At 45.4% G+C, this 26,342-nt stretch overlaps 37 non-coding genes across 37 annotated transcripts; 19 read left to right on the forward strand and 18 right to left on the reverse strand.

Annotated features, from left to right (window-relative positions):
- Window positions 1-116: 116 nt before the first annotated feature.
- Window positions 117-235, forward strand: LOC134622277 (5S ribosomal RNA). The gene has a single exon (XR_010092971.1). It is a non-coding gene; the product is annotated as a 5S ribosomal RNA (ribosomal RNA).
- An 848-nt stretch (window positions 236-1,083) lies between these two features.
- On the reverse strand, window positions 1,084-1,202 carry LOC134621906 (5S ribosomal RNA). The gene has a single exon (XR_010092620.1). It is a non-coding gene; the product is annotated as a 5S ribosomal RNA (ribosomal RNA).
- Window positions 1,203-1,559: 357 nt separating this feature from the next.
- LOC134622278 (5S ribosomal RNA) lies at window positions 1,560-1,678 on the forward strand. The gene has a single exon (XR_010092972.1). It is a non-coding gene; the product is annotated as a 5S ribosomal RNA (ribosomal RNA).
- A 674-nt stretch (window positions 1,679-2,352) lies between these two features.
- Window positions 2,353-2,471, reverse strand: LOC134622147 (5S ribosomal RNA). The gene has a single exon (XR_010092850.1). It is a non-coding gene; the product is annotated as a 5S ribosomal RNA (ribosomal RNA).
- A 357-nt stretch (window positions 2,472-2,828) lies between these two features.
- LOC134622279 (5S ribosomal RNA) lies at window positions 2,829-2,947 on the forward strand. Its single transcript, XR_010092973.1, has one exon. It is a non-coding gene; the product is annotated as a 5S ribosomal RNA (ribosomal RNA).
- An 848-nt stretch (window positions 2,948-3,795) lies between these two features.
- On the reverse strand, window positions 3,796-3,914 carry LOC134622170 (5S ribosomal RNA). The gene has a single exon (XR_010092872.1). It is a non-coding gene; the product is annotated as a 5S ribosomal RNA (ribosomal RNA).
- A 357-nt stretch (window positions 3,915-4,271) lies between these two features.
- LOC134621721 (5S ribosomal RNA) lies at window positions 4,272-4,390 on the forward strand. Its single transcript, XR_010092466.1, has one exon. It is a non-coding gene; the product is annotated as a 5S ribosomal RNA (ribosomal RNA).
- An 848-nt stretch (window positions 4,391-5,238) lies between these two features.
- On the reverse strand, window positions 5,239-5,357 carry LOC134621908 (5S ribosomal RNA). Its single transcript, XR_010092622.1, has one exon. It is a non-coding gene; the product is annotated as a 5S ribosomal RNA (ribosomal RNA).
- A 357-nt stretch (window positions 5,358-5,714) lies between these two features.
- On the forward strand, window positions 5,715-5,833 carry LOC134622280 (5S ribosomal RNA). Its single transcript, XR_010092974.1, has one exon. It is a non-coding gene; the product is annotated as a 5S ribosomal RNA (ribosomal RNA).
- An 848-nt stretch (window positions 5,834-6,681) lies between these two features.
- Window positions 6,682-6,800, reverse strand: LOC134621909 (5S ribosomal RNA). The gene has a single exon (XR_010092623.1). It is a non-coding gene; the product is annotated as a 5S ribosomal RNA (ribosomal RNA).
- Window positions 6,801-7,157: 357 nt separating this feature from the next.
- On the forward strand, window positions 7,158-7,276 carry LOC134622281 (5S ribosomal RNA). The gene has a single exon (XR_010092975.1). It is a non-coding gene; the product is annotated as a 5S ribosomal RNA (ribosomal RNA).
- Window positions 7,277-8,124: 848 nt separating this feature from the next.
- On the reverse strand, window positions 8,125-8,243 carry LOC134622172 (5S ribosomal RNA). Its single transcript, XR_010092873.1, has one exon. It is a non-coding gene; the product is annotated as a 5S ribosomal RNA (ribosomal RNA).
- Window positions 8,244-8,600: 357 nt separating this feature from the next.
- Window positions 8,601-8,719, forward strand: LOC134621540 (5S ribosomal RNA). The gene has a single exon (XR_010092293.1). It is a non-coding gene; the product is annotated as a 5S ribosomal RNA (ribosomal RNA).
- Window positions 8,720-9,567: 848 nt separating this feature from the next.
- LOC134621910 (5S ribosomal RNA) lies at window positions 9,568-9,686 on the reverse strand. Its single transcript, XR_010092624.1, has one exon. It is a non-coding gene; the product is annotated as a 5S ribosomal RNA (ribosomal RNA).
- Window positions 9,687-10,043: 357 nt separating this feature from the next.
- LOC134621723 (5S ribosomal RNA) lies at window positions 10,044-10,162 on the forward strand. Its single transcript, XR_010092468.1, has one exon. It is a non-coding gene; the product is annotated as a 5S ribosomal RNA (ribosomal RNA).
- An 848-nt stretch (window positions 10,163-11,010) lies between these two features.
- On the reverse strand, window positions 11,011-11,129 carry LOC134621911 (5S ribosomal RNA). Its single transcript, XR_010092625.1, has one exon. It is a non-coding gene; the product is annotated as a 5S ribosomal RNA (ribosomal RNA).
- Window positions 11,130-11,486: 357 nt separating this feature from the next.
- Window positions 11,487-11,605, forward strand: LOC134622283 (5S ribosomal RNA). The gene has a single exon (XR_010092977.1). It is a non-coding gene; the product is annotated as a 5S ribosomal RNA (ribosomal RNA).
- Window positions 11,606-12,453: 848 nt separating this feature from the next.
- On the reverse strand, window positions 12,454-12,572 carry LOC134621912 (5S ribosomal RNA). The gene has a single exon (XR_010092626.1). It is a non-coding gene; the product is annotated as a 5S ribosomal RNA (ribosomal RNA).
- Window positions 12,573-12,929: 357 nt separating this feature from the next.
- Window positions 12,930-13,048, forward strand: LOC134622285 (5S ribosomal RNA). The gene has a single exon (XR_010092978.1). It is a non-coding gene; the product is annotated as a 5S ribosomal RNA (ribosomal RNA).
- Window positions 13,049-13,896: 848 nt separating this feature from the next.
- Window positions 13,897-14,015, reverse strand: LOC134621913 (5S ribosomal RNA). The gene has a single exon (XR_010092627.1). It is a non-coding gene; the product is annotated as a 5S ribosomal RNA (ribosomal RNA).
- A 357-nt stretch (window positions 14,016-14,372) lies between these two features.
- LOC134622286 (5S ribosomal RNA) lies at window positions 14,373-14,491 on the forward strand. The gene has a single exon (XR_010092979.1). It is a non-coding gene; the product is annotated as a 5S ribosomal RNA (ribosomal RNA).
- An 848-nt stretch (window positions 14,492-15,339) lies between these two features.
- LOC134622173 (5S ribosomal RNA) lies at window positions 15,340-15,458 on the reverse strand. The gene has a single exon (XR_010092874.1). It is a non-coding gene; the product is annotated as a 5S ribosomal RNA (ribosomal RNA).
- A 357-nt stretch (window positions 15,459-15,815) lies between these two features.
- Window positions 15,816-15,934, forward strand: LOC134621541 (5S ribosomal RNA). Its single transcript, XR_010092294.1, has one exon. It is a non-coding gene; the product is annotated as a 5S ribosomal RNA (ribosomal RNA).
- Window positions 15,935-16,782: 848 nt separating this feature from the next.
- On the reverse strand, window positions 16,783-16,901 carry LOC134621914 (5S ribosomal RNA). Its single transcript, XR_010092628.1, has one exon. It is a non-coding gene; the product is annotated as a 5S ribosomal RNA (ribosomal RNA).
- A 357-nt stretch (window positions 16,902-17,258) lies between these two features.
- Window positions 17,259-17,377, forward strand: LOC134622287 (5S ribosomal RNA). Its single transcript, XR_010092980.1, has one exon. It is a non-coding gene; the product is annotated as a 5S ribosomal RNA (ribosomal RNA).
- An 848-nt stretch (window positions 17,378-18,225) lies between these two features.
- Window positions 18,226-18,344, reverse strand: LOC134621915 (5S ribosomal RNA). Its single transcript, XR_010092629.1, has one exon. It is a non-coding gene; the product is annotated as a 5S ribosomal RNA (ribosomal RNA).
- Window positions 18,345-18,701: 357 nt separating this feature from the next.
- LOC134622288 (5S ribosomal RNA) lies at window positions 18,702-18,820 on the forward strand. Its single transcript, XR_010092981.1, has one exon. It is a non-coding gene; the product is annotated as a 5S ribosomal RNA (ribosomal RNA).
- Window positions 18,821-19,668: 848 nt separating this feature from the next.
- On the reverse strand, window positions 19,669-19,787 carry LOC134622174 (5S ribosomal RNA). Its single transcript, XR_010092875.1, has one exon. It is a non-coding gene; the product is annotated as a 5S ribosomal RNA (ribosomal RNA).
- A 357-nt stretch (window positions 19,788-20,144) lies between these two features.
- Window positions 20,145-20,263, forward strand: LOC134621724 (5S ribosomal RNA). The gene has a single exon (XR_010092469.1). It is a non-coding gene; the product is annotated as a 5S ribosomal RNA (ribosomal RNA).
- Window positions 20,264-21,111: 848 nt separating this feature from the next.
- Window positions 21,112-21,230, reverse strand: LOC134621916 (5S ribosomal RNA). Its single transcript, XR_010092630.1, has one exon. It is a non-coding gene; the product is annotated as a 5S ribosomal RNA (ribosomal RNA).
- A 357-nt stretch (window positions 21,231-21,587) lies between these two features.
- LOC134622289 (5S ribosomal RNA) lies at window positions 21,588-21,706 on the forward strand. The gene has a single exon (XR_010092982.1). It is a non-coding gene; the product is annotated as a 5S ribosomal RNA (ribosomal RNA).
- Window positions 21,707-22,554: 848 nt separating this feature from the next.
- Window positions 22,555-22,673, reverse strand: LOC134621917 (5S ribosomal RNA). The gene has a single exon (XR_010092631.1). It is a non-coding gene; the product is annotated as a 5S ribosomal RNA (ribosomal RNA).
- Window positions 22,674-23,030: 357 nt separating this feature from the next.
- LOC134622290 (5S ribosomal RNA) lies at window positions 23,031-23,149 on the forward strand. The gene has a single exon (XR_010092983.1). It is a non-coding gene; the product is annotated as a 5S ribosomal RNA (ribosomal RNA).
- An 848-nt stretch (window positions 23,150-23,997) lies between these two features.
- LOC134621919 (5S ribosomal RNA) lies at window positions 23,998-24,116 on the reverse strand. The gene has a single exon (XR_010092633.1). It is a non-coding gene; the product is annotated as a 5S ribosomal RNA (ribosomal RNA).
- Window positions 24,117-24,473: 357 nt separating this feature from the next.
- On the forward strand, window positions 24,474-24,592 carry LOC134622291 (5S ribosomal RNA). The gene has a single exon (XR_010092984.1). It is a non-coding gene; the product is annotated as a 5S ribosomal RNA (ribosomal RNA).
- Window positions 24,593-25,440: 848 nt separating this feature from the next.
- Window positions 25,441-25,559, reverse strand: LOC134622176 (5S ribosomal RNA). The gene has a single exon (XR_010092877.1). It is a non-coding gene; the product is annotated as a 5S ribosomal RNA (ribosomal RNA).
- Window positions 25,560-25,916: 357 nt separating this feature from the next.
- Window positions 25,917-26,035, forward strand: LOC134621542 (5S ribosomal RNA). The gene has a single exon (XR_010092295.1). It is a non-coding gene; the product is annotated as a 5S ribosomal RNA (ribosomal RNA).
- Window positions 26,036-26,342: the final 307 nt, after the last annotated feature.

Below are 26,342 nucleotides of genomic sequence, written 5' to 3' on the forward strand. Positions count from 1 at the left end.
GGAAGTCCAACATTTTTGCGGTTTGGAGAATTCAGCTTGTATACAGAACATGAAAACGTAAGCATGACTGTGTCATCACAGCATGTATAAAAAGGCTGTTTCTGAAGCGTTCCATCGCTTACGGCCATACCGCCCTGAACACGCCCGATCTCGTCTGATCTCGGCAGCCAAGCAGGGCCGGGCCTGGTCAGTACTTGGATGGGTGACCGCCTGGGAATACCGGGTGCTGTAAGCTTTTGCACTTCAACACGCAAATGACAGTTTAAATATTGAAACGAATCTGAGGCACTCTTTTAGCTCATTTTCTAATAGGATGGTTAGTGAGTCTTGCGCAAAGAGCTCTCCCACTGATGTAGTAATGTCAAAATCTTCAAGCGTTATATCAATATCACTGTACATGCACAGAGCACCTGTAGATGTTTTTGTGCACACACTCACAAATGTTTATGACGTGAAGTTTGCAGCATTGAGTATGCATTACAGCTGTGCTGTCATGTGCAGGTATTAAAAAAAATAGAAACCAATCAATATCCTTCACTCTAAATTGTTTTTTAAATCACAACAAAATGGGTTACAGTATCTACATGAACCCCGTTGTCGAGGAAGCCTCTCACTTACGGCCATACCACGCCTGAGCTCATCTGACCTCTGAAGCTAAGCAGGGGCTGTCCTGGATAGTAGCATCACCTTCAGCTTGCTCCATGTTACAAACTCCATGATATCGTGTTCCCTGCTCAGGGTATCGCATTGATGCGCATTTACGCAGTATTCTTCGGGACCGCAGCCAGCAGCCAATAAGAATTAAAACTCGTTGCTCATGGGTGTCAGGTGGACACTGTGCCTGCTGCACACTACAAGGTTAACAAGTTCCTCACTACTGAGCCCAGACGGACTAGCCATAGACATTTTCTGCATTTACGGAATAAATAAGTTTGTGCATTTCCTAAATATTTCGTTCTTGTTGTTTTTTTGTTTTACACAAAAGCGAAAGGCAATCAGGAGCGTTGTCACGAAGCCTTTCCTGAAGCTGCCTCCACTGAGTGAGCAGCAGCGCCCTCTGCCGTTTGTGTGTTGAAGTGCAAAAGCTTACAGCACCTGGTATTCCCAGGCGGTCTCCCATCCAAGTACTGACCAGGCCCGACCCTGCTTAGCTTCCGAGATCAGACGAGATCGGGCGTGTTCAGGGTGGTATGGCCGTAAGCCAGTGAAGCCCGCTATAAAAGACCTTTTATAGGCTGCAAATGTCACAGCGTTTAAACTATAGTATTGTGCTAAACTTCATGTGTTACAGCGAGAACATGCAAACCTTTGTTGTTAACTGCAGCTTCAACATTGAGCTGCAAAAATGCTTTTCCCGCAGTAACATCACGATAATAACACATGTTAGGTTCTCACAGCACAGTGTTAAAGTGACAGCGAGCACACAGTGTGTTAGGACCATTTGGAAGTCCAACATTTTTGCGGTTTGGAGAATTCAGCTTGTATACAGAACATGAAAACGTAAGCATGACTGTGTCATCACAGCATGTATAAAAAGGCTGTTTCTGAAGCGTTCCCTCGCTTACGGCCATACCGCCCTGAACACGCCCGATCTCGTCTGATCTCGGCAGCCAAGCAGGGCCGGGCCTGGTCAGTACTTGGATGGGTGACCGCCTGGGAATACCGGGTGCTGTAAGCTTTTGCACTTCAACACGCAAATGACAGTTTAAATATTGAAACGAATCTGAGGCACTCTTTTAGCTCATTTTCTAATAGGATGGTTAGTGAGTCTTGCACAAAGAGCTCTCCCACTGATGTAGTAATGTCAAAATCTTCAAGCGTTATATCAATATCACTGTACATGCACAGAGCACCTGTAGATGTTTTTGTGCACACACTCACAAATGTTTATGACGTGAAGTTTGCAGCATTGAGTATGCATTACAGCTGTGCTGTCATGTGCAGGTATTAAAAAAAATAGAAACCAATCAATATCCTTCACTCTAAATTGTTTTTTAAATCACAACAAAATGGGTTACAGTATCGACATGAACCCCGTTGTCGAGGACCGCAGCCAGCAGCCAATAAGAATTAAAACTCGTTGCTCATGGGTGTCAGGTGGACACTGTGCCTGCTGCACACTACAAGGTTAACAAGTTCCTCACTACTGAGCCCAGACGGACTAGCCATAGACATTTTCTGCATTTACGGAATAAATAAGTTTGTGCATTTCCTAAATATTTCGTTCTTGTTGTTTTTTTGTTTTACACAAAAGCGAAAGGCAATCAGGAGCGTTGTCACGAAGCCTTTCCTGAAGCTGCCTCCACTGAGTGAGCAGCAGCGCCCTCTGCCGTTTGTGTGTTGAAGTGCAAAAGCTTACAGCACCTGGTATTCCCAGGCGGTCTCCTATCCAAGTACTGACCAGGCCCGACCCTGCTTAGCTTCCGAGATCAGACGAGATCGGGCGTGTTCAGGGTGGTATGGCCGTAAGCGAGTGAAGCCCGCTATAAAAGACCTTTTATAGGCTGCAAATGTCACAGCGTTTAAACTATAGTATTGTGCTAAACTTCATGTGTTACAGCGAGAACATGCAAACCTTTGTTGTTAACTGCAGCTTCAACATTGAGCTGCAAAAATGCTTTTCCCGCAGTAACATCACGATAATAACACATGTTAGGTTCTCACAGCACAGTGTTAAAGTGACAGCGAGCACACAGTGTGTTAGGACCATTTGGAAGTCCAACATTTTTGCGGTTTGGAGAATTCAGCTTGTATACAGAACATGAAAACGTAAGCATGACTGTGTCATCACAGCATGTATAAAAAGGCTGTTTCTGAAGCGTTCCCTCGCTTACGGCCATACCGCCCTGAACACGCCCGATCTCGTCTGATCTCGGCAGCCAAGCAGGGCCGGGCCTGGTCAGTACTTGGATGGGTGACCGCCTGGGAATACCGGGTGCTGTAAGCTTTTGCACTTCAACACGCAAATGACAGTTTAAATATTGAAACGAATCTGAGGCACTCTTTTAGCTCATTTTCTAATAGGATGGTTAGTGAGTCTTGCGCAAAGAGCTCTCCCACTGATGTAGTAATGTCAAAATCTTCAAGCGTTATATCAATATCACTGTACATGCACAGAGCACCTGTAGATGTTTTTGTGCACACACTCACAAATGTTTATGACGTGAAGTTTGCAGCATTGAGTATGCATTACAGCTGTGCTGTCATGTGCAGGTATTAAAAAAAATAGAAACCAATCAATATCCTTCACTCTAAATTGTTTTTTAAATCACAACAAAATGGGTTACAGTATCTACATGAAACCCGTTGTCGAGGAAGCCTCTCACTTACGGCCATACCACGCCTGAACTCATCTGACCTCTGAAGCTAAGCAGGGGCTGTCCTGGATAGTAGCATCACCTTCACCTTGCTCCATGTTAGAAACTCCATGATATCGTGTTCCCTGCTCAGGGTATCACATTGATGCGCATTTACGCAGTATTCTTCGGGACCGCAGCCAGCAGCCAATAAGAATTAAAACTCGTTGCTCATGGGTGTCAGGTGGACACTGTGCCTGCTGCACACTACAAGGTTAACAAGTTCCTCACTACTGAGCCCAGACGGACTAGCCATAGACATTTTCTGCATTTACGGAATAAATAAGTTTGTGCATTTCCTAAATATTTCGTTCTTGTTGTTTTTTTGTTTTACACAAAAGTGAAAGGCAATCAGGAGCGTTGTCACGAAGCCTTTCCTGAAGCTGCCTCCACTGAGTGAGCAGCAGCGCCCTCTGCCGTTTGTGTGTTGAAGTGCAAAAGCTTACAGCACCTGGTATTCCCAGGCGGTCTCCCATCCAAGTACTGACCAGGCCCGACGCTGCTTAGCTTCCGAGATCAGACGAGATCGGGCGTGTTCAGGGTGGTATGGCCGTAAGCGAGTGACGACCGCTATAAAAGACCTTTTATAGGCTGCAAATGTCACAGCGTTTAAACTATAGTATTGTGCTAAACTTCATGTGTTACAGCGAGAACATGCAAACCTTTGTTGTTAACTGCAGCTTCAACATTGAGCTGCAAAAATGCTTTTCCCGCAGTAACATCACGATAATAACACATGTTAGGTTCTCACAGCACAGTGTTAAAGTGACAGCGAGCACACAGTGTGTTAGGACCATTTGGAAGTCCAACATTTTTGCGGTTTGGAGAATTCAGCTTGTATACAGAACATGAAAACGTAAGCATGACTGTGTCATCACAGCATGTATAAAAAGGCTGTTTCTGAAGCATTCCCTCCCTTACGGCCATACCGCCCTGAACACCCCCGATCTCGTCTGATCTCGGCAGCCAAGCAGGGCCGGGCCTGGTCAGTACTTGGATGGGTGACCGCCTGGGAATACCGGGTGCTGTAAGCTTTTGCACTTCAACACGCAAATGACAGTTTAAATATTGAAACGAATCTGAGGCACTCTTTTAGCTCATTTTCTAATAGGATGGTTAGTGAGTCTTGCGCAAAGAGCTCTCCCACTGATGTAGTAATGTCAAAATCTTCAAGCGTTATATCAATATCACTGTACATGCACAGAGCACCTGTAGATGTTTTTGTGCACACACTCACAAATGTTTATGACGTGAAGTTTGCAGCATTGAGTATGCATTACAGCTGTGCTGTCATGTGCAGGTATTAAAAAAAATAGAAACCAATCAATATCCTTCACTCTAAATTGTTTTTTAAATCACAACAAAATGGGTTACAGTATCTACATGAACCCCGTTGTCGAGGAAGCCTCTCACTTACGGCCATACCACGCCTGAGCTCATCTGACCTCTGAAGCTAAGCAGGGGCTGTCCTGGATAGTAGCATCACCTTCACCTTGCTCCATGTTAGAAACTCCATGATATCGTGTTCCCTGCTCAGGGTATCACATTGATGCGCATTTACGCAGTATTCTTCGGGACCGCAGCCAGCAGCCAATAAGAATTAAAACTCGTTGCTCATGGGTGTCAGGCGGACACTGTGCCTGCTGCACACTACAAGGTTAACAAGTTCCTCACTACTGAGCCCAGACGGACTAGCCATAGACATTTTCTGCATTTACGGAATAAATAAGTTTGTGCATTTCCTAAATATTTCGTTCTTGTTGTTTTTTTGTTTTACACAAAAGCGAAAGGCAATCAGGAGCGTTGTCACGAAGCCTTTCCTGAAGCTGCCTCCACTGAGTGAGCAGCAGCGCCCTCTGCCGTTTGTGTGTTGAAGTGCAAAAGCTTACAGCACCTGGTATTCCCAGGCGGTCTCCCATCCAAGTACTGACCAGGCCCGACCCTGCTTAGCTTCCGAGATCAGACGAGATCGGGCGTGTTCAGGGTGGTATGGCCGTAAGCGAGTGAAGCCCGCTATAAAAGACCTTTTATAGGCTGCAAATGTCACAGCGTTTAAACTATAGTATTGTGCTAAACTTCATGTGTTACAGCGAGAACATGCAAACCTTTGTTGTTAACTGCAGCTTCAACATTGAGCTGCAAAAATGCTTTTCCCGCAGTAACATCACGATAATAACACATGTTAGGTTCTCACAGCACAGTGTTAAAGTGACAGCGAGCACACAGTGTGTTAGGACCATTTGGAAGTCCAACATTTTTGCGGTTTGGAGAATTCAGCTTGTATACAGAACATGAAAACGTAAGCATGACTGTGTCATCACAGCATGTATAAAAAGGCTGTTTCTGAAGCGTTCCCTCGCTTACGGCCATACCGCCCTGAACACGCCCGATCTCGTCTGATCTCGGCAGCCAAGCAGGGCCGGGCCTGGTCAGTACTTGGATGGGTGACCGCCTGGGAATACCGGGTGCTGTAAGCTTTTGCACTTCAACACGCAAATGACAGTTTAAATATTGAAACGAATCTGAGGCACTCTTTTAGCTCATTTTCTAATAGGATGGTTAGTGAGTCTTGCGCAAAGAGCTCTCCCACTGATGTAGTAATGTCAAAATCTTCAAGCGTTATATCAATATCACTGTACATGCACAGAGCACCTGTAGATGTTTTTGTGCACACACTCACAAATGTTTATGACGTGAAGTTTGCAGCATTGAGTCTGCATTACAGCTGTGCTGTCATGTGCAGGTATTAAAAAAAATAGAAACCAATCAATATCCTTCACTCTAAATTGTTTTTTAAATCACAACAAAATGGGTTACAGTATCTACATGAACCCCGTTGTCGAGGAAGCCTCTCACTTACGGCCATACCACGCCTGAACTCATCTGACCTCTGAAGCTAAGCAGGGGCTGTCCTGGATAGTAGCATCACCTTCACCTTGCTCCATGTTAGAAACTCCATGATATCGTGTTCCCTGCTCAGGGTATCACATTGATGCGCATTTACGCAGTATTCTTCGGGACCGCAGCCAGCAGCCAATAAGAATTAAAACTCGTTGCTCATGGGTGTCAGGTGGACACTGTGCCTGCTGCACACTACAAGGTTAACAAGTTCCTCACTACTGAGCCCAGACGGACTAGCCATAGACATTTTCTGCATTTACGGAATAAATAAGTTTGTGCATTTCCTAAATATTTCGTTCTTGTTGTTTTTTTGTTTTACACAAAAGCGAAAGGCAATCAGGAGCGTTGTCACGAAGCCTTTCCTGAAGCTGCCTCCACTGAGTGAGCAGCAGCGCCCTCTGCCGTTTGTGTGTTGAAGTGCAAAAGCTTACAGCACCTGGTATTCCCAGGCGGTCTCCCATCCAAGTACTGACCAGGCCCGACCCTGCTTAGCTTCCGAGATCAGACGAGATCGGGCGTGTTCAGGGTGGTATGGCCGTAAGCGAGTGACGACCGCTATAAAAGACCTTTTATAGGCTGCAAATGTCACAGCGTTTAAACTATAGTATTGTGCTAAACTTCATGTGTTACAGCGAGAACATGCAAACCTTTGTTGTTAACTGCAGCTTCAACATTGAGCTGCAAAAATGCTTTTCCCGCAGTAACATCACGATAATAACACATGTTAGGTTCTCACAGCACAGTGTTAAAGTGACAGCGAGCACACAGTGTGTTAGGACCATTTGGAAGTCCAACATTTTTGCGGTTTGGAGAATTCAGCTTGTATACAGAACATGAAAACGTAAGCATGACTGTGTCATCACAGCATGTATAAAAAGGCTGTTTCTGAAGCGTTCCCTCGCTTACGGCCATACCGCCCTGAACACGCCCGATCTCGTCTGATCTCGGCAGCCAAGCAGGGCCGGGCCTGGTCAGTACTTGGATGGGTGACCGCCTGGGAATACCGGGTGCTGTAAGCTTTTGCACTTCAACACGCAAATGACAGTTTAAATATTGAAACGAATCTGAGGCACTCTTTTAGCTCATTTTCTAATAGGATGGTTAGTGAGTCTTGCGCAAAGAGCTCTCCCACTGATGTAGTAATGTCAAAATCTTCAAGCGTTATATCAATATCACTGTACATGCACAGAGCACCTGTAGATGTTTTTGTGCACACACTCACAAATGTTTATGACGTGAAGTTTGCAGCATTGAGTATGCATTACAGCTGTGCTGTCATGTGCAGGTATTAAAAAAAATAGAAACCAATCAATATCCTTCACTCTAAATTGTTTTTTAAATCACAACAAAATGGGTTACAGTATCTACATGAACCCCGTTGTCGAGGAAGCCTCTCACTTACGGCCATACCACGCCTGAACTCATCTGACCTCTGAAGCTAAGCAGGGGCTGTCCTGGATAGTAGCATCACCTTCACCTTGCTCCATGTTAGAAACTCCATGATATCGTGTTCCCTGCTCAGGGTATCACATTGATGCGCATTTACGCAGTATTCTTCGGGACCGCAGCCAGCAGCCAATAAGAATTAAAACTCGTTGCTCATGGGTGTCAGGTGGACACTGTGCCTGCTGCACACTACAAGGTTAACAAGTTCCTCACTACTGAGCCCAGACGGACTAGCCATAGACATTTTCTGCATTTACGGAATAAATAAGTTTGTGCATTTCCTAAATATTTCGTTCTTGTTGTTTTTTTGTTTTACACAAAAGTGAAAGGCAATCAGGAGCGTTGTCACGAAGCCTTTCCTGAAGCTGCCTCCACTGAGTGAGCAGCAGCGCCCTCTGCCGTTTGTGTGTTGAAGTGCAAAAGCTTACAGCACCTGGTATTCCCAGGCGGTCTCCCATCCAAGTACTGACCAGGCCCGACGCTGCTTAGCTTCCGAGATCAGACGAGATCGGGCGTGTTCAGGGTGGTATGGCCGTAAGCGAGTGACGACCGCTATAAAAGACCTTTTATAGGCTGCAAATGTCACAGCGTTTAAACTATAGTATTGTGCTAAACTTCATGTGTTACAGCGAGAACATGCAAACCTTTGTTGTTAACTGCAGCTTCAACATTGAGCTGCAAAAATGCTTTTCCCGCAGTAACATCACGATAATAACACATGTTAGGTTCTCACAGCACAGTGTTAAAGTGACAGCGAGCACACAGTGTGTTAGGACCATTTGGAAGTCCAACATTTTTGCGGTTTGGAGAATTCAGCTTGTATACAGAACATGAAAACGTAAGCATGACTGTGTCATCACAGCATGTATAAAAAGGCTGTTTCTGAAGCGTTCCCTCGCTTACGGCCATACCGCCCTGAACACCCCCGATCTCGTCTGATCTCGGCAGCCAAGCAGGGCCGGGCCTGGTCAGTACTTGGATGGGTGACCGCCTGGGAATACCGGGTGCTGTAAGCTTTTGCACTTCAACACGCAAATGACAGTTTAAATATTGAAACGAATCTGAGGCACTCTTTTAGCTCATTTTCTAATAGGATGGTTAGTGAGTCTTGCGCAAAGAGCTCTCCCACTGATGTAGTAATGTCAAAATCTTCAAGCGTTATATCAATATCACTGTACATGCACAGAGCACCTGTAGATGTTTTTGTGCACACACTCACAAATGTTTATGACGTGAAGTTTGCAGCATTGAGTATGCATTACAGCTGTGCTGTCATGTGCAGGTATTAAAAAAAATAGAAACCAATCAATATCCTTCACTCTAAATTGTTTTTTAAATCACAACAAAATGGGTTACAGTATCTACATGAACCCCGTTGTCGAGGAAGCCTCTCACTTACGGCCATACCACGCCTGAGCTCATCTGACCTCTGAAGCTAAGCAGGGGCTGTCCTGGATAGTAGCATCACCTTCACCTTGCTCCATGTTAGAAACTCCATGATATCGTGTTCCCTGCTCAGGGTATCACATTGATGCGCATTTACGCAGTATTCTTCGGGACCGCAGCCAGCAGCCAATAAGAATTAAAACTCGTTGCTCATGGGTGTCAGGCGGACACTGTGCCTGCTGCACACTACAAGGTTAACAAGTTCCTCACTACTGAGCCCAGACGGACTAGCCATAGACATTTTCTGCATTTACGGAATAAATAAGTTTGTGCATTTCCTAAATATTTCGTTCTTGTTGTTTTTTTGTTTTACACAAAAGCGAAAGGCAATCAGGAGCGTTGTCACGAAGCCTTTCCTGAAGCTGCCTCCACTGAGTGAGCAGCAGCGCCCTCTGCCGTTTGTGTGTTGAAGTGCAAAAGCTTACAGCACCTGGTATTCCCAGGCGGTCTCCCATCCAAGTACTGACCAGGCCCGACCCTGCTTAGCTTCCGAGATCAGACGAGATCGGGCGTGTTCAGGGTGGTATGGCCGTAAGCGAGTGAAGCCCGCTATAAAAGACCTTTTATAGGCTGCAAATGTCACAGCGTTTAAACTATAGTATTGTGCTAAACTTCATGTGTTACAGCGAGAACATGCAAACCTTTGTTGTTAACTGCAGCTTCAACATTGAGCTGCAAAAATGCTTTTCCCGCAGTAACATCACGATAATAACACATGTTAGGTTCTCACAGCACAGTGTTAAAGTGACAGCGAGCACACAGTGTGTTAGGACCATTTGGAAGTCCAACATTTTTGCGGTTTGGAGAATTCAGCTTGTATACAGAACATGAAAACGTAAGCATGACTGTGTCATCACAGCATGTATAAAAAGGCTGTTTCTGAAGCATTCCCTCCCTTACGGCCATACCGCCCTGAACACCCCCGATCTCGTCTGATCTCGGCAGCCAAGCAGGGCCGGGCCTGGTCAGTACTTGGATGGGTGACCGCCTGGGAATACCGGGTGCTGTAAGCTTTTGCACTTCAACACGCAAATGACAGTTTAAATATTGAAACGAATCTGAGGCACTCTTTTAGCTCATTTTCTAATAGGATGGTTAGTGAGTCTTGCGCAAAGAGCTCTCCCACTGATGTAGTAATGTCAAAATCTTCAAGCGTTATATCAATATCACTGTACATGCACAGAGCACCTGTAGATGTTTTTGTGCACACACTCACAAATGTTTATGACGTGAAGTTTGCAGCATTGAGTATGCATTACAGCTGTGCTGTCATGTGCAGGTATTAAAAAAAATAGAAACCAATCAATATCCTTCACTCTAAATTGTTTTTTAAATCACAACAAAATGGGTTACAGTATCTACATGAACCCCGTTGTCGAGGAAGCCTCTCACTTACGGCCATACCACGCCTGAGCTCATCTGACCTCTGAAGCTAAGCAGGGGCTGTCCTGGATAGTAGCATCACCTTCACCTTGCTCCATGTTAGAAACTCCATGATATCGTGTTCCCTGCTCAGGGTATCACATTGATGCGCATTTACGCAGTATTCTTCGGGACCGCAGCCAGCAGCCAATAAGAATTAAAACTCGTTGCTCATGGGTGTCAGGCGGACACTGTGCCTGCTGCACACTACAAGGTTAACAAGTTCCTCACTACTGAGCCCAGACGGACTAGCCATAGACATTTTCTGCATTTACGGAATAAATAAGTTTGTGCATTTCCTAAATATTTCGTTCTTGTTGTTTTTTTGTTTTACACAAAAGCGAAAGGCAATCAGGAGCGTTGTCACGAAGCCTTTCCTGAAGCTGCCTCCACTGAGTGAGCAGCAGCGCCCTCTGCCGTTTGTGTGTTGAAGTGCAAAAGCTTACAGCACCTGGTATTCCCAGGCGGTCTCCCATCCAAGTACTGACCAGGCCCGACCCTGCTTAGCTTCCGAGATCAGACGAGATCGGGCGTGTTCAGGGTGGTATGGCCGTAAGCGAGTGAAGCCCGCTATAAAAGACCTTTTATAGGCTGCAAATGTCACAGCGTTTAAACTATAGTATTGTGCTAAACTTCATGTGTTACAGCGAGAACATGCAAACCTTTGTTGTTAACTGCAGCTTCAACATTGAGCTGCAAAAATGCTTTTCCCGCAGTAACATCACGATAATAACACATGTTAGGTTCTCACAGCACAGTGTTAAAGTGACAGCGAGCACACAGTGTGTTAGGACCATTTGGAAGTCCAACATTTTTGCGGTTTGGAGAATTCAGCTTGTATACAGAACATGAAAACGTAAGCATGACTGTGTCATCACAGCATGTATAAAAAGGCTGTTTCTGAAGCGTTCCCTCGCTTACGGCCATACCGCCCTGAACACGCCCGATCTCGTCTGATCTCGGCAGCCAAGCAGGGCCGGGCCTGGTCAGTACTTGGATGGGTGACCGCCTGGGAATACCGGGTGCTGTAAGCTTTTGCACTTCAACACGCAAATGACAGTTTAAATATTGAAACGAATCTGAGGCACTCTTTTAGCTCATTTTCTAATAGGATGGTTAGTGAGTCTTGCGCAAAGAGCTCTCCCACTGATGTAGTAATGTCAAAATCTTCAAGCGTTATATCAATATCACTGTACATGCACAGAGCACCTGTAGATGTTTTTGTGCACACACTCACAAATGTTTATGACGTGAAGTTTGCAGCATTGAGTCTGCATTACAGCTGTGCTGTCATGTGCAGGTATTAAAAAAAATAGAAACCAATCAATATCCTTCACTCTAAATTGTTTTTTAAATCACAACAAAATGGGTTACAGTATCTACATGAACCCCGTTGTCGAGGAAGCCTCTCACTTACGGCCATACCACGCCTGAACTCATCTGACCTCTGAAGCTAAGCAGGGGCTGTCCTGGATAGTAGCATCACCTTCACCTTGCTCCATGTTAGAAACTCCATGATATCGTGTTCCCTGCTCAGGGTATCACATTGATGCGCATTTACGCAGTATTCTTCGGGACCGCAGCCAGCAGCCAATAAGAATTAAAACTCGTTGCTCATGGGTGTCAGGTGGACACTGTGCCTGCTGCACACTACAAGGTTAACAAGTTCCTCACTACTGAGCCCAGACGGACTAGCCATAGACATTTTCTGCATTTACGGAATAAATAAGTTTGTGCATTTCCTAAATATTTCGTTCTTGTTGTTTTTTTGTTTTACACAAAAGCGAAAGGCAATCAGGAGCGTTGTCACGAAGCCTTTCCTGAAGCTGCCTCCACTGAGTGAGCAGCAGCGCCCTCTGCCGTTTGTGTGTTGAAGTGCAAAAGCTTACAGCACCTGGTATTCCCAGGCGGTCTCCCATCCAAGTACTGACCAGGCCCGACCCTGCTTAGCTTCCGAGATCAGACGAGATCGGGCGTGTTCAGGGTGGTATGGCCGTAAGCGAGTGACGACCGCTATAAAAGACCTTTTATAGGCTGCAAATGTCACAGCGTTTAAACTATAGTATTGTGCTAAACTTCATGTGTTACAGCGAGAACATGCAAACCTTTGTTGTTAACTGCAGCTTCAACATTGAGCTGCAAAAATGCTTTTCCCGCAGTAACATCACGATAATAACACATGTTAGGTTCTCACAGCACAGTGTTAAAGTGACAGCGAGCACACAGTGTGTTAGGACCATTTGGAAGTCCAACATTTTTGCGGTTTGGAGAATTCAGCTTGTATACAGAACATGAAAACGTAAGCATGACTGTGTCATCACAGCATGTATAAAAAGGCTGTTTCTGAAGCGTTCCCTCGCTTACGGCCATACCGCCCTGAACACGCCCGATCTCGTCTGATCTCGGCAGCCAAGCAGGGCCGGGCCTGGTCAGTACTTGGATGGGTGACCGCCTGGGAATACCGGGTGCTGTAAGCTTTTGCACTTCAACACGCAAATGACAGTTTAAATATTGAAACGAATCTGAGGCACTCTTTTAGCTCATTTTCTAATAGGATGGTTAGTGAGTCTTGCGCAAAGAGCTCTCCCACTGATGTAGTAATGTCAAAATCTTCAAGCGTTATATCAATATCACTGTACATGCACAGAGCACCTGTAGATGTTTTTGTGCACACACTCACAAATGTTTATGACGTGAAGTTTGCAGCATTGAGTATGCATTACAGCTGTGCTGTCATGTGCAGGTATTAAAAAAAATAGAAACCAATCAATATCCTTCACTCTAAATTGTTTTTTAAATCACAACAAAATGGGTTACAGTATCTACATGAACCCCGTTGTCGAGGAAGCCTCTCACTTACGGCCATACCACGCCTGAACTCATCTGACCTCTGAAGCTAAGCAGGGGCTGTCCTGGATAGTAGCATCACCTTCACCTTGCTCCATGTTAGAAACTCCATGATATCGTGTTCCCTGCTCAGGGTATCACATTGATGCGCATTTACGCAGTATTCTTCGGGACCGCAGCCAGCAGCCAATAAGAATTAAAACTCGTTGCTCATGGGTGTCAGGTGGACACTGTGCCTGCTGCACACTACAAGGTTAACAAGTTCCTCACTACTGAGCCCAGACGGACTAGCCATAGACATTTTCTGCATTTACGGAATAAATAAGTTTGTGCATTTCCTAAATATTTCGTTCTTGTTGTTTTTTTGTTTTACACAAAAGCGAAAGGCAATCAGGAGCGTTGTCACGAAGCCTTTCCTGAAGCTGCCTCCACTGAGTGAGCAGCAGCGCCCTCTGCCGTTTGTGTGTTGAAGTGCAAAAGCTTACAGCACCTGGTATTCCCAGGCGGTCTCCCATCCAAGTACTGACCAGGCCCGACCCTGCTTAGCTTCCGAGATCAGACGAGATCGGGCGTGTTCAGGGTGGTATGGCCGTAAGCGAGTGACGACCGCTATAAAAGACCTTTTATAGGCTGCAAATGTCACAGCGTTTAAACTATAGTATTGTGCTAAACTTCATGTGTTACAGCGAGAACATGCAAACCTTTGTTGTTAACTGCAGCTTCAACATTGAGCTGCAAAAATGCTTTTCCCGCAGTAACATCACGATAATAACACATGTTAGGTTCTCACAGCACAGTGTTAAAGTGACAGCGAGCACACAGTGTGTTAGGACCATTTGGAAGTCCAACATTTTTGCGGTTTGGAGAATTCAGCTTGTATACAGAACATGAAAACGTAAGCATGACTGTGTCATCACAGCATGTATAAAAAGGCTGTTTCTGAAGCGTTCCCTCGCTTACGGCCATACCGCCCTGAACACGCCCGATCTCGTCTGATCTCGGCAGCCAAGCAGGGCCGGGCCTGGTCAGTACTTGGATGGGTGACCGCCTGGGAATACCGGGTGCTGTAAGCTTTTGCACTTCAACACGCAAATGACAGTTTAAATATTGAAACGAATCTGAGGCACTCTTTTAGCTCATTTTCTAATAGGATGGTTAGTGAGTCTTGCGCAAAGAGCTCTCCCACTGATGTAGTAATGTCAAAATCTTCAAGCGTTATATCAATATCACTGTACATGCACAGAGCACCTGTAGATGTTTTTGTGCACACACTCACAAATGTTTATGACGTGAAGTTTGCAGCATTGAGTATGCATTACAGCTGTGCTGTCATGTGCAGGTATTAAAAAAAATAGAAACCAATCAATATCCTTCACTCTAAATTGTTTTTTAAATCACAACAAAATGGGTTACAGTATCTACATGAACCCCGTTGTCGAGGAAGCCTCTCACTTACGGCCATACCACGCCTGAACTCATCTGACCTCTGAAGCTAAGCAGGGGCTGTCCTGGATAGTAGCATCACCTTCACCTTGCTCCATGTTAGAAACTCCATGATATCGTGTTCCCTGCTCAGGGTATCACATTGATGCGCATTTACGCAGTATTCTTCGGGACCGCAGCCAGCAGCCAATAAGAATTAAAACTCGTTGCTCATGGGTGTCAGGTGGACACTGTGCCTGCTGCACACTACAAGGTTAACAAGTTCCTCACTACTGAGCCCAGACGGACTAGCCATAGACATTTTCTGCATTTACGGAATAAATAAGTTTGTGCATTTCCTAAATATTTCGTTCTTGTTGTTTTTTTGTTTTACACAAAAGTGAAAGGCAATCAGGAGCGTTGTCACGAAGCCTTTCCTGAAGCTGCCTCCACTGAGTGAGCAGCAGCGCCCTCTGCCGTTTGTGTGTTGAAGTGCAAAAGCTTACAGCACCTGGTATTCCCAGGCGGTCTCCCATCCAAGTACTGACCAGGCCCGACGCTGCTTAGCTTCCGAGATCAGACGAGATCGGGCGTGTTCAGGGTGGTATGGCCGTAAGCGAGTGACGACCGCTATAAAAGACCTTTTATAGGCTGCAAATGTCACAGCGTTTAAACTATAGTATTGTGCTAAACTTCATGTGTTACAGCGAGAACATGCAAACCTTTGTTGTTAACTGCAGCTTCAACATTGAGCTGCAAAAATGCTTTTCCCGCAGTAACATCACGATAATAACACATGTTAGGTTCTCACAGCACAGTGTTAAAGTGACAGCGAGCACACAGTGTGTTAGGACCATTTGGAAGTCCAACATTTTTGCGGTTTGGAGAATTCAGCTTGTATACAGAACATGAAAACGTAAGCATGACTGTGTCATCACAGCATGTATAAAAAGGCTGTTTCTGAAGCGTTCCCTCGCTTACGGCCATACCGCCCTGAACACCCCCGATCTCGTCTGATCTCGGCAGCCAAGCAGGGCCGGGCCTGGTCAGTACTTGGATGGGTGACCGCCTGGGAATACCGGGTGCTGTAAGCTTTTGCACTTCAACACGCAAATGACAGTTTAAATATTGAAACGAATCTGAGGCACTCTTTTAGCTCATTTTCTAATAGGATGGTTAGTGAGTCTTGCGCAAAGAGCTCTCCCACTGATGTAGTAATGTCAAAATCTTCAAGCGTTATATCAATATCACTGTACATGCACAGAGCACCTGTAGATGTTTTTGTGCACACACTCACAAATGTTTATGACGTGAAGTTTGCAGCATTGAGTATGCATTACAGCTGTGCTGTCATGTGCAGGTATTAAAAAAAATAGAAACCAATCAATATCCTTCACTCTAAATTGTTTTTTAAATCACAACAAAATGGGTTACAGTATCTACATGAACCCCGTTGTCGAGGAAGCCTCTCACTTACGGCCATACCACGCCTGAGCTCATCTGACCTCTGAAGCTAAGCAGGGGCTGTCCTGGATAGTAGCATCACCTTCACCTTGCTCCATGTTAGAAACTCCATGATATCGTGTTCCCTGCTCAGGGTATCACATTGATGCGCATTTACGCAGTATTCTTCGGGACCGCAGCCAGCAGCCAATAAGAATTAAAACTCGTTGCTCATGGGTGTCAGGCGGACACTGTGCCTGCTGCACACTACAAGGTTAACAAGTTCCTCACTACTGAGCCCAGACGGACTAGCCATAGACATTTTCTGCATTTACGGAATAAATAAGTTTGTGCATTTCCTAAATATTTCGTTCTTGTTGTTTTTTTGTTTTACACAAAAGCGAAAGGCAATCAGGAGCGTTGTCACGAAGCCTTTCCTGAAGCTGCCTCCACTGAGTGAGCAGCAGCGCCCTCTGCCGTTTGTGTGTTGAAGTGCAAAAGCTTACAGCACCTGGTATTCCCAGGCGGTCTCCCATCCAAGTACTGACCAGGCCCGACCCTGCTTAGCTTCCGAGATCAGACGAGATCGGGCGTGTTCAGGGTGGTATGGCCGTAAGCGAGTGAAGCCCGCTATAAAAGACCTTTTATAGGCTGCAAATGTCACAGCGTTTAAACTATAGTATTGTGCTAAACTTCATGTGTTACAGCGAGAACATGCAAACCTTTGTTGTTAACTGCAGCTTCAACATTGAGCTGCAAAAATGCTTTTCCCGCAGTAACATCACGATAATAACACATGTTAGGTTCTCACAGCACAGTGTTAAAGTGACAGCGAGCACACAGTGTGTTAGGACCATTTGGAAGTCCAACATTTTTGCGGTTTGGAGAATTCAGCTTGTATACAGAACATGAAAACGTAAGCATGACTGTGTCATCACAGCATGTATAAAAAGGCTGTTTCTGAAGCGTTCCCTCGCTTACGGCCATACCGCCCTGAACACGCCCGATCTCGTCTGATCTCGGCAGCCAAGCAGGGCCGGGCCTGGTCAGTACTTGGATGGGTGACCGCCTGGGAATACCGGGTGCTGTAAGCTTTTGCACTTCAACACGCAAATGACAGTTTAAATATTGAAACGAATCTGAGGCACTCTTTTAGCTCATTTTCTAATAGGATGGTTAGTGAGTCTTGCGCAAAGAGCTCTCCCACTGATGTAGTAATGTCAAAATCTTCAAGCGTTATATCAATATCACTGTACATGCACAGAGCACCTGTAGATGTTTTTGTGCACACACTCACAAATGTTTATGACGTGAAGTTTGCAGCATTGAGTCTGCATTACAGCTGTGCTGTCATGTGCAGGTATTAAAAAAAATAGAAACCAATCAATATCCTTCACTCTAAATTGTTTTTTAAATCACAACAAAATGGGTTACAGTATCTACATGAACCCCGTTGTCGAGGAAGCCTCTCACTTACGGCCATACCACGCCTGAGCTCATCTGACCTCTGAAGCTAAGCAGGGGCTGTCCTGGATAGTAGCATCACCTTCACCTTGCTCCATGTTAGAAACTCCATGATATCGTGTTCCCTGCTCAGGGTATCACATTGATGCGCATTTACGCAGTATTCTTCGGGACCGCAGCCAGCAGCCAATAAGAATTAAAACTCGTTGCTCATGGGTGTCAGGTGGACACTGTGCCTGCTGCACACTACAAGGTTAACAAGTTCCTCACTACTGAGCCCAGACGGACTAGCCATAGACATTTTCTGCATTTACGGAATAAATAAGTTTGTGCATTTCCTAAATATTTCGTTCTTGTTGTTTTTTTGTTTTACACAAAAGCGAAAGGCAATCAGGAGCGTTGTCACGAAGCCTTTCCTGAAGCTGCCTCCACTGAGTGAGCAGCAGCGCCCTCTGCCGTTTGTGTGTTGAAGTGCAAAAGCTTACAGCACCTGGTATTCCCAGGCGGTCTCCCATCCAAGTACTGACCAGGCCCGACCCTGCTTAGCTTCCGAGATCAGACGAGATCGGGCGTGTTCAGGGTGGTATGGCCGTAAGCGAGTGAAGCCCGCTATAAAAGACCTTTTATAGGCTGCAAATGTCACAGCGTTTAAACTATAGTATTGTGCTAAACTTCATGTGTTACAGCGAGAACATGCAAACCTTTGTTGTTAACTGCAGCTTCAACATTGAGCTGCAAAAATGCTTTTCCCGCAGTAACATCACGATAATAACACATGTTAGGTTCTCACAGCACAGTGTTAAAGTGACAGCGAGCACACAGTGTGTTAGGACCATTTGGAAGTCCAACATTTTTGCGGTTTGGAGAATTCAGCTTGTATACAGAACATGAAAACGTAAGCATGACTGTGTCATCACAGCATGTATAAAAAGGCTGTTTCTGAAGCGTTCCCTCGCTTACGGCCATACCGCCCTGAACACGCCCGATCTCGTCTGATCTCGGCAGCCAAGCAGGGCCGGGCCTGGTCAGTACTTGGATGGGTGACCGCCTGGGAATACCGGGTGCTGTAAGCTTTTGCACTTCAACACGCAAATGACAGTTTAAATATTGAAACGAATCTGAGGCACTCTTTTAGCTCATTTTCTAATAGGATGGTTAGTGAGTCTTGCGCAAAGAGCTCTCCCACTGATGTAGTAATGTCAAAATCTTCAAGCGTTATATCAATATCACTGTACATGCACAGAGCACCTGTAGATGTTTTTGTGCACACACTCACAAATGTTTATGACGTGAAGTTTGCAGCATTGAGTATGCATTACAGCTGTGCTGTCATGTGCAGGTATTAAAAAAAATAGAAACCAATCAATATCCTTCACTCTAAATTGTTTTTTAAATCACAACAAAATGGGTTACAGTATCTACATGAACCCCGTTGTCGAGGAAGCCTCTCACTTACGGCCATACCACGCCTGAACTCATCTGACCTCTGAAGCTAAGCAGGGGCTGTCCTGGATAGTAGCATCACCTTCACCTTGCTCCATGTTAGAAACTCCATGATATCGTGTTCCCTGCTCAGGGTATCACATTGATGCGCATTTACGCAGTATTCTTCGGGACCGCAGCCAGCAGCCAATAAGAATTAAAACTCGTTGCTCATGGGTGTCAGGTGGACACTGTGCCTGCTGCACACTACAAGGTTAACAAGTTCCTCACTACTGAGCCCAGACGGACTAGCCATAGACATTTTCTGCATTTACGGAATAAATAAGTTTGTGCATTTCCTAAATATTTCGTTCTTGTTGTTTTTTTGTTTTACACAAAAGTGAAAGGCAATCAGGAGCGTTGTCACGAAGCCTTTCCTGAAGCTGCCTCCACTGAGTGAGCAGCAGCGCCCTCTGCCGTTTGTGTGTTGAAGTGCAAAAGCTTACAGCACCTGGTATTCCCAGGCGGTCTCCCATCCAAGTACTGACCAGGCCCGACGCTGCTTAGCTTCCGAGATCAGACGAGATCGGGCGTGTTCAGGGTGGTATGGCCGTAAGCGAGTGACGACCGCTATAAAAGACCTTTTATAGGCTGCAAATGTCACAGCGTTTAAACTATAGTATTGTGCTAAACTTCATGTGTTACAGCGAGAACATGCAAACCTTTGTTGTTAACTGCAGCTTCAACATTGAGCTGCAAAAATGCTTTTCCCGCAGTAACATCACGATAATAACACATGTTAGGTTCTCACAGCACAGTGTTAAAGTGACAGCGAGCACACAGTGTGTTAGGACCATTTGGAAGTCCAACATTTTTGCGGTTTGGAGAATTCAGCTTGTATACAGAACATGAAAACGTAAGCATGACTGTGTCATCACAGCATGTATAAAAAGGCTGTTTCTGAAGCGTTCCCTCCCTTACGGCCATACCGCCCTGAACACCCCCGATCTCGTCTGATCTCGGCAGCCAAGCAGGGCCGGGCCTGGTCAGTACTTGGATGGGTGACCGCCTGGGAATACCGGGTGCTGTAAGCTTTTGCACTTCAACACGCAAATGACAGTTTAAATATTGAAACGAATCTGAGGCACTCTTTTAGCTCATTTTCTAATAGGATGGTTAGTGAGTCTTGCGCAAAGAGCTCTCCCACTGATGTAGTAATGTCAAAATCTTCAAGCGTTATATCAATATCACTGTACATGCACAGAGCACCTGTAGATGTTTTTGTGCACACACTCACAAATGTTTATGACGTGAAGTTTGCAGCATTGAGTATGCATTACAGCTGTGCTGTCATGTGCAGGTATTAAAAAAAATAGAAACCAATCAATATCCTTCACTCTAAATTGTTTTTTAAATCACAACAAAATGGGTTACAGTATCTACATGAACCCCGTTGTCGAGGAAGCCTCTCACTTACGGCCATACCACGCCTGAGCTCATCTGACCTCTGAAGCTAAGCAGGGGCTGTCCTGGATAGTAGCATCACCTTCACCTTGCTCCATGTTAGAAACTCCATGATATCGTGTTCCCTGCTCAGGGTATCACATTGATGCGCATTTACGCAGTATTCTTCGGGACCGCAGCCAGCAGCCAATAAGAATTAAAACTCGTTGCTCATGGGTGTCAGGCGGACACTGTGCCTGCTGCACACTACAAGGTTAACAAGTTCCTCACTACTGAGCCCAGACGGACTAGCCATAGACATTTTCTGCATTTACGGAATAAATAAGTTTGTGCATTTCCTAAATATTTCGTTCTTGTTGTTTTTTTGTTTTACACAAAAGCGAAAGGCAATCAGGAGCGTTGTCACGAAGCCTTTCCTGAAGCTGCCTCCACTGAGTGAGCAGCAGCGCCCTCTGCCGTTTGTGTGTTGAAGTGCAAAAGCTTACAGCACCTGGTATTCCCAGGCGGTCTCCCATCCAAGTACTGACCAGGCCCGACCCTGCTTAGCTTCCGAGATCAGACGAGATCGGGCGTGTTCAGGGTGGTATGGCCGTAAGCGAGTGAAGCCCGCTATAAAAGACCTTTTATAGGCTGCAAATGTCACAGCGTTTAAACTATAGTATTGTGCTAAACTTCATGTGTTACAGCGAGAACATGCAAACCTTTGTTGTTAACTGCAGCTTCAACATTGAGCTGCAAAAATGCTTTTCCCGCAGTAACATCACGATAATAACACATGTTAGGTTCTCACAGCACAGTGTTAAAGTGACAGCGAGCACACAGTGTGTTAGGACCATTTGGAAGTCCAACATTTTTGCGGTTTGGAGAATTCAGCTTGTATACAGAACATGAAAACGTAAGCATGACTGTGTCATCACAGCATGTATAAAAAGGCTGTTTCTGAAGCGTTCCCTCGCTTACGGCCATACCGCCCTGAACACGCCCGATCTCGTCTGATCTCGGCAGCCAAGCAGGGCCGGGCCTGGTCAGTACTTGGATGGGTGACCGCCTGGGAATACCGGGTGCTGTAAGCTTTTGCACTTCAACACGCAAATGACAGTTTAAATATTGAAACGAATCTGAGGCACTCTTTTAGCTCATTTTCTAATAGGATGGTTAGTGAGTCTTGCGCAAAGAGCTCTCCCACTGATGTAGTAATGTCAAAATCTTCAAGCGTTATATCAATATCACTGTACATGCACAGAGCACCTGTAGATGTTTTTGTGCACACACTCACAAATGTTTATGACGTGAAGTTTGCAGCATTGAGTCTGCATTACAGCTGTGCTGTCATGTGCAGGTATTAAAAAAAATAGAAACCAATCAATATCCTTCACTCTAAATTGTTTTTTAAATCACAACAAAATGGGTTACAGTATCTACATGAACCCCGTTGTCGAGGAAGCCTCTCACTTACGGCCATACCACGCCTGAGCTCATCTGACCTCTGAAGCTAAGCAGGGGCTGTCCTGGATAGTAGCATCACCTTCACCTTGCTCCATGTTAGAAACTCCATGATATCGTGTTCCCTGCTCAGGGTATCACATTGATGCGCATTTACGCAGTATTCTTCGGGACCGCAGCCAGCAGCCAATAAGAATTAAAACTCGTTGCTCATGGGTGTCAGGTGGACACTGTGCCTGCTGCACACTACAAGGTTAACAAGTTCCTCACTACTGAGCCCAGACGGACTAGCCATAGACATTTTCTGCATTTACGGAATAAATAAGTTTGTGCATTTCCTAAATATTTCGTTCTTGTTGTTTTTTTGTTTTACACAAAAGCGAAAGGCAATCAGGAGCGTTGTCACGAAGCCTTTCCTGAAGCTGCCTCCACTGAGTGAGCAGCAGCGCCCTCTGCCGTTTGTGTGTTGAAGTGCAAAAGCTTACAGCACCTGGTATTCCCAGGCGGTCTCCCATCCAAGTACTGACCAGGCCCGACCCTGCTTAGCTTCCGAGATCAGACGAGATCGGGCGTGTTCAGGGTGGTATGGCCGTAAGCGAGTGAAGCCCGCTATAAAAGACCTTTTATAGGCTGCAAATGTCACAGCGTTTAAACTATAGTATTGTGCTAAACTTCATGTGTTACAGCGAGAACATGCAAACCTTTGTTGTTAACTGCAGCTTCAACATTGAGCTGCAAAAATGCTTTTCCCGCAGTAACATCACGATAATAACACATGTTAGGTTCTCACAGCACAGTGTTAAAGTGACAGCGAGCACACAGTGTGTTAGGACCATTTGGAAGTCCAACATTTTTGCGGTTTGGAGAATTCAGCTTGTATACAGAACATGAAAACGTAAGCATGACTGTGTCATCACAGCATGTATAAAAAGGCTGTTTCTGAAGCGTTCCCTCGCTTACGGCCATACCGCCCTGAACACGCCCGATCTCGTCTGATCTCGGCAGCCAAGCAGGGCCGGGCCTGGTCAGTACTTGGATGGGTGACCGCCTGGGAATACCGGGTGCTGTAAGCTTTTGCACTTCAACACGCAAATGACAGTTTAAATATTGAAACGAATCTGAGGCACTCTTTTAGCTCATTTTCTAATAGGATGGTTAGTGAGTCTTGCGCAAAGAGCTCTCCCACTGATGTAGTAATGTCAAAATCTTCAAGCGTTATATCAATATCACTGTACATGCACAGAGCACCTGTAGATGTTTTTGTGCACACACTCACAAATGTTTATGACGTGAAGTTTGCAGCATTGAGTATGCATTACAGCTGTGCTGTCATGTGCAGGTATTAAAAAAAATAGAAACCAATCAATATCCTTCACTCTAAATTGTTTTTTAAATCACAACAAAATGGGTTACAGTATCTACATGAACCCCGTTGTCGAGGAAGCCTCTCACTTACGGCCATACCACGCCTGAACTCATCTGACCTCTGAAGCTAAGCAGGGGCTGTCCTGGATAGTAGCATCACCTTCACCTTGCTCCATGTTAGAAACTCCATGATATCGTGTTCCCTGCTCAGGGTATCACATTGATGCGCATTTACGCAGTATTCTTCGGGACCGCAGCCAGCAGCCAATAAGAATTAAAACTCGTTGCTCATGGGTGTCAGGCGGACACTGTGCCTGCTGCACACTACAAGGTTAACAAGTTCCTCACTACTGAGCCCAGACGGACTAGCCATAGACATTTTCTGCATTTACGGAATAAATAAGTTTGTGCATTTCCTAAATATTTCGTTCTTGTTGTTTTTTTGTTTTACACAAAAGCGAAAGGCAATCAGGAGCGTTGTCACGAAGCCTTTCCTGAAGCTGCCTCCACTGAGTGAGCAGCAGCGCCCTCTGCCGTTTGTGTGTTGAAGTGCAAAAGCTTACAGCACCTGGTATTCCCAGGCGGTCTCCCATCCAAGTACTGACCAGGCCCGACCCTGCTTAGCTTCCGAGATCAGACGAGATCGGGCGTGTTCAGGGTGGTATGGCCGTAAGCCAGTGAAGCCCGCTATAAAAGACCTTTTATAGGCTGCAAATGTCACAGCGTTTAAACTATAGTATTGTGCTAAACTTCATGTGTTACAGCGAGAACATGCAAACCTTTGTTGTTAACTGCAGCTTCAACATTGAGCTGCAAAAATGCTTTTCCCGCAGTAACATCACGATAATAACACATGTTAGGTTCTCACAGCACAGTGTTAAAGTGACAGCGAGCACACAGTGTGTTAGGACCATTTGGAAGTCCAACATTTTTGCGGTTTGGAGAATTCAGCTTGTATACAGAACATGAAAACGTAAGCATGACTGTGTCATCACAGCATGTATAAAAAGGCTGTTTCTGAAGCGTTCCCTCGCTTACGGCCATACCGCCCTGAACACGCCCGATCTCGTCTGATCTCGGCAGCCAAGCAGGGCCGGGCCTGGTCAGTACTTGGATGGGTGACCGCCTGGGAATACCGGGTGCTGTAAGCTTTTGCACTTCAACACGCAAATGACAGTTTAAATATTGAAACGAATCTGAGGCACTCTTTTAGCTCATTTTCTAATAGGATGGTTAGTGAGTCTTGCGCAAAGAGCTCTCCCACTGATGTAGTAATGTCAAAATCTTCAAGCGTTATATCAATATCACTGTACATGCACAGAGCACCTGTAGATGTTTTTGTGCACACACTCACAAATGTTTATGACGTGAAGTTTGCAGCATTGAGTATGCATTACAGCTGTGCTGTCATGTGCAGGTATTAAAAAAAATAGAAACCAATCAATATCCTTCACTCTAAATTGTTTTTTAAATCACAACAAAATGGGTTACAGTATCTACATGAACCCCGTTGTCGAGGAAGCCTCTCACTTACGGCCATACCACGCCTGAACTCATCTGACCTCTGAAGCTAAGCAGGGGCTGTCCTGGATAGTAGCATCACCTTCACCTTGCTCCATGTTAGAAACTCCATGATATCGTGTTCCCTGCTCAGGGTATCACATTGATGCGCATTTACGCAGTATTCTTCGGGACCGCAGCCAGCAGCCAATAAGAATTAAAACTCGTTGCTCATGGGTGTCAGGTGGACACTGTGCCTGCTGCACACTACAAGGTTAACAAGTTCCTCACTACTGAGCCCAGACGGACTAGCCATAGACATTTTCTGCATTTACGGAATAAATAAGTTTGTGCATTTCCTAAATATTTCGTTCTTGTTGTTTTTTTGTTTTACACAAAAGCGAAAGGCAATCAGGAGCGTTGTCACGAAGCCTTTCCTGAAGCTGCCTCCACTGAGTGAGCAGCAGCGCCCTCTGCCGTTTGTGTGTTGAAGTGCAAAAGCTTACAGCACCTGGTATTCCCAGGCGGTCTCCCATCCAAGTACTGACCAGGCCCGACGCTGCTTAGCTTCCGAGATCAGACGAGATCGGGCGTGTTCAGGGTGGTATGGCCGTAAGCGAGTGACGACCGCTATAAAAGACCTTTTATAGGCTGCAAATGTCACAGCGTTTAAACTATAGTATTGTGCTAAACTTCATGTGTTACAGCGAGAACATGCAAACCTTTGTTGTTAACTGCAGCTTCAACATTGAGCTGCAAAAATGCTTTTCCCGCAGTAACATCACGATAATAACACATGTTAGGTTCTCACAGCACAGTGTTAAAGTGACAGCGAGCACACAGTGTGTTAGGACCATTTGGAAGTCCAACATTTTTGCGGTTTGGAGAATTCAGCTTGTATACAGAACATGAAAACGTAAGCATGACTGTGTCATCACAGCATGTATAAAAAGGCTGTTTCTGAAGCGTTCCCTCGCTTACGGCCATACCGCCCTGAACACCCCCGATCTCGTCTGATCTCGGCAGCCAAGCAGGGCCGGGCCTGGTCAGTACTTGGATGGGTGACCGCCTGGGAATACCGGGTGCTGTAAGCTTTTGCACTTCAACACGCAAATGACAGTTTAAATATTGAAACGAATCTGAGGCACTCTTTTAGCTCATTTTCTAATAGGATGGTTAGTGAGTCTTGCGCAAAGAGCTCTCCCACTGATGTAGTAATGTCAAAATCTTCAAGCGTTATATCAATATCACTGTACATGCACAGAGCACCTGTAGATGTTTTTGTGCACACACTCACAAATGTTTATGACGTGAAGTTTGCAGCATTGAGTATGCATTACAGCTGTGCTGTCATGTGCAGGTATTAAAAAAAATAGAAACCAATCAATATCCTTCACTCTA

The sequence above is a fragment of the Pelmatolapia mariae genome, linkage group LG23 (genome assembly GCF_036321145.2).
Source record: "Pelmatolapia mariae isolate MD_Pm_ZW linkage group LG23, Pm_UMD_F_2, whole genome shotgun sequence".
NCBI lineage: Eukaryota > Metazoa > Chordata > Actinopteri > Cichliformes > Cichlidae > Pelmatolapia > Pelmatolapia mariae.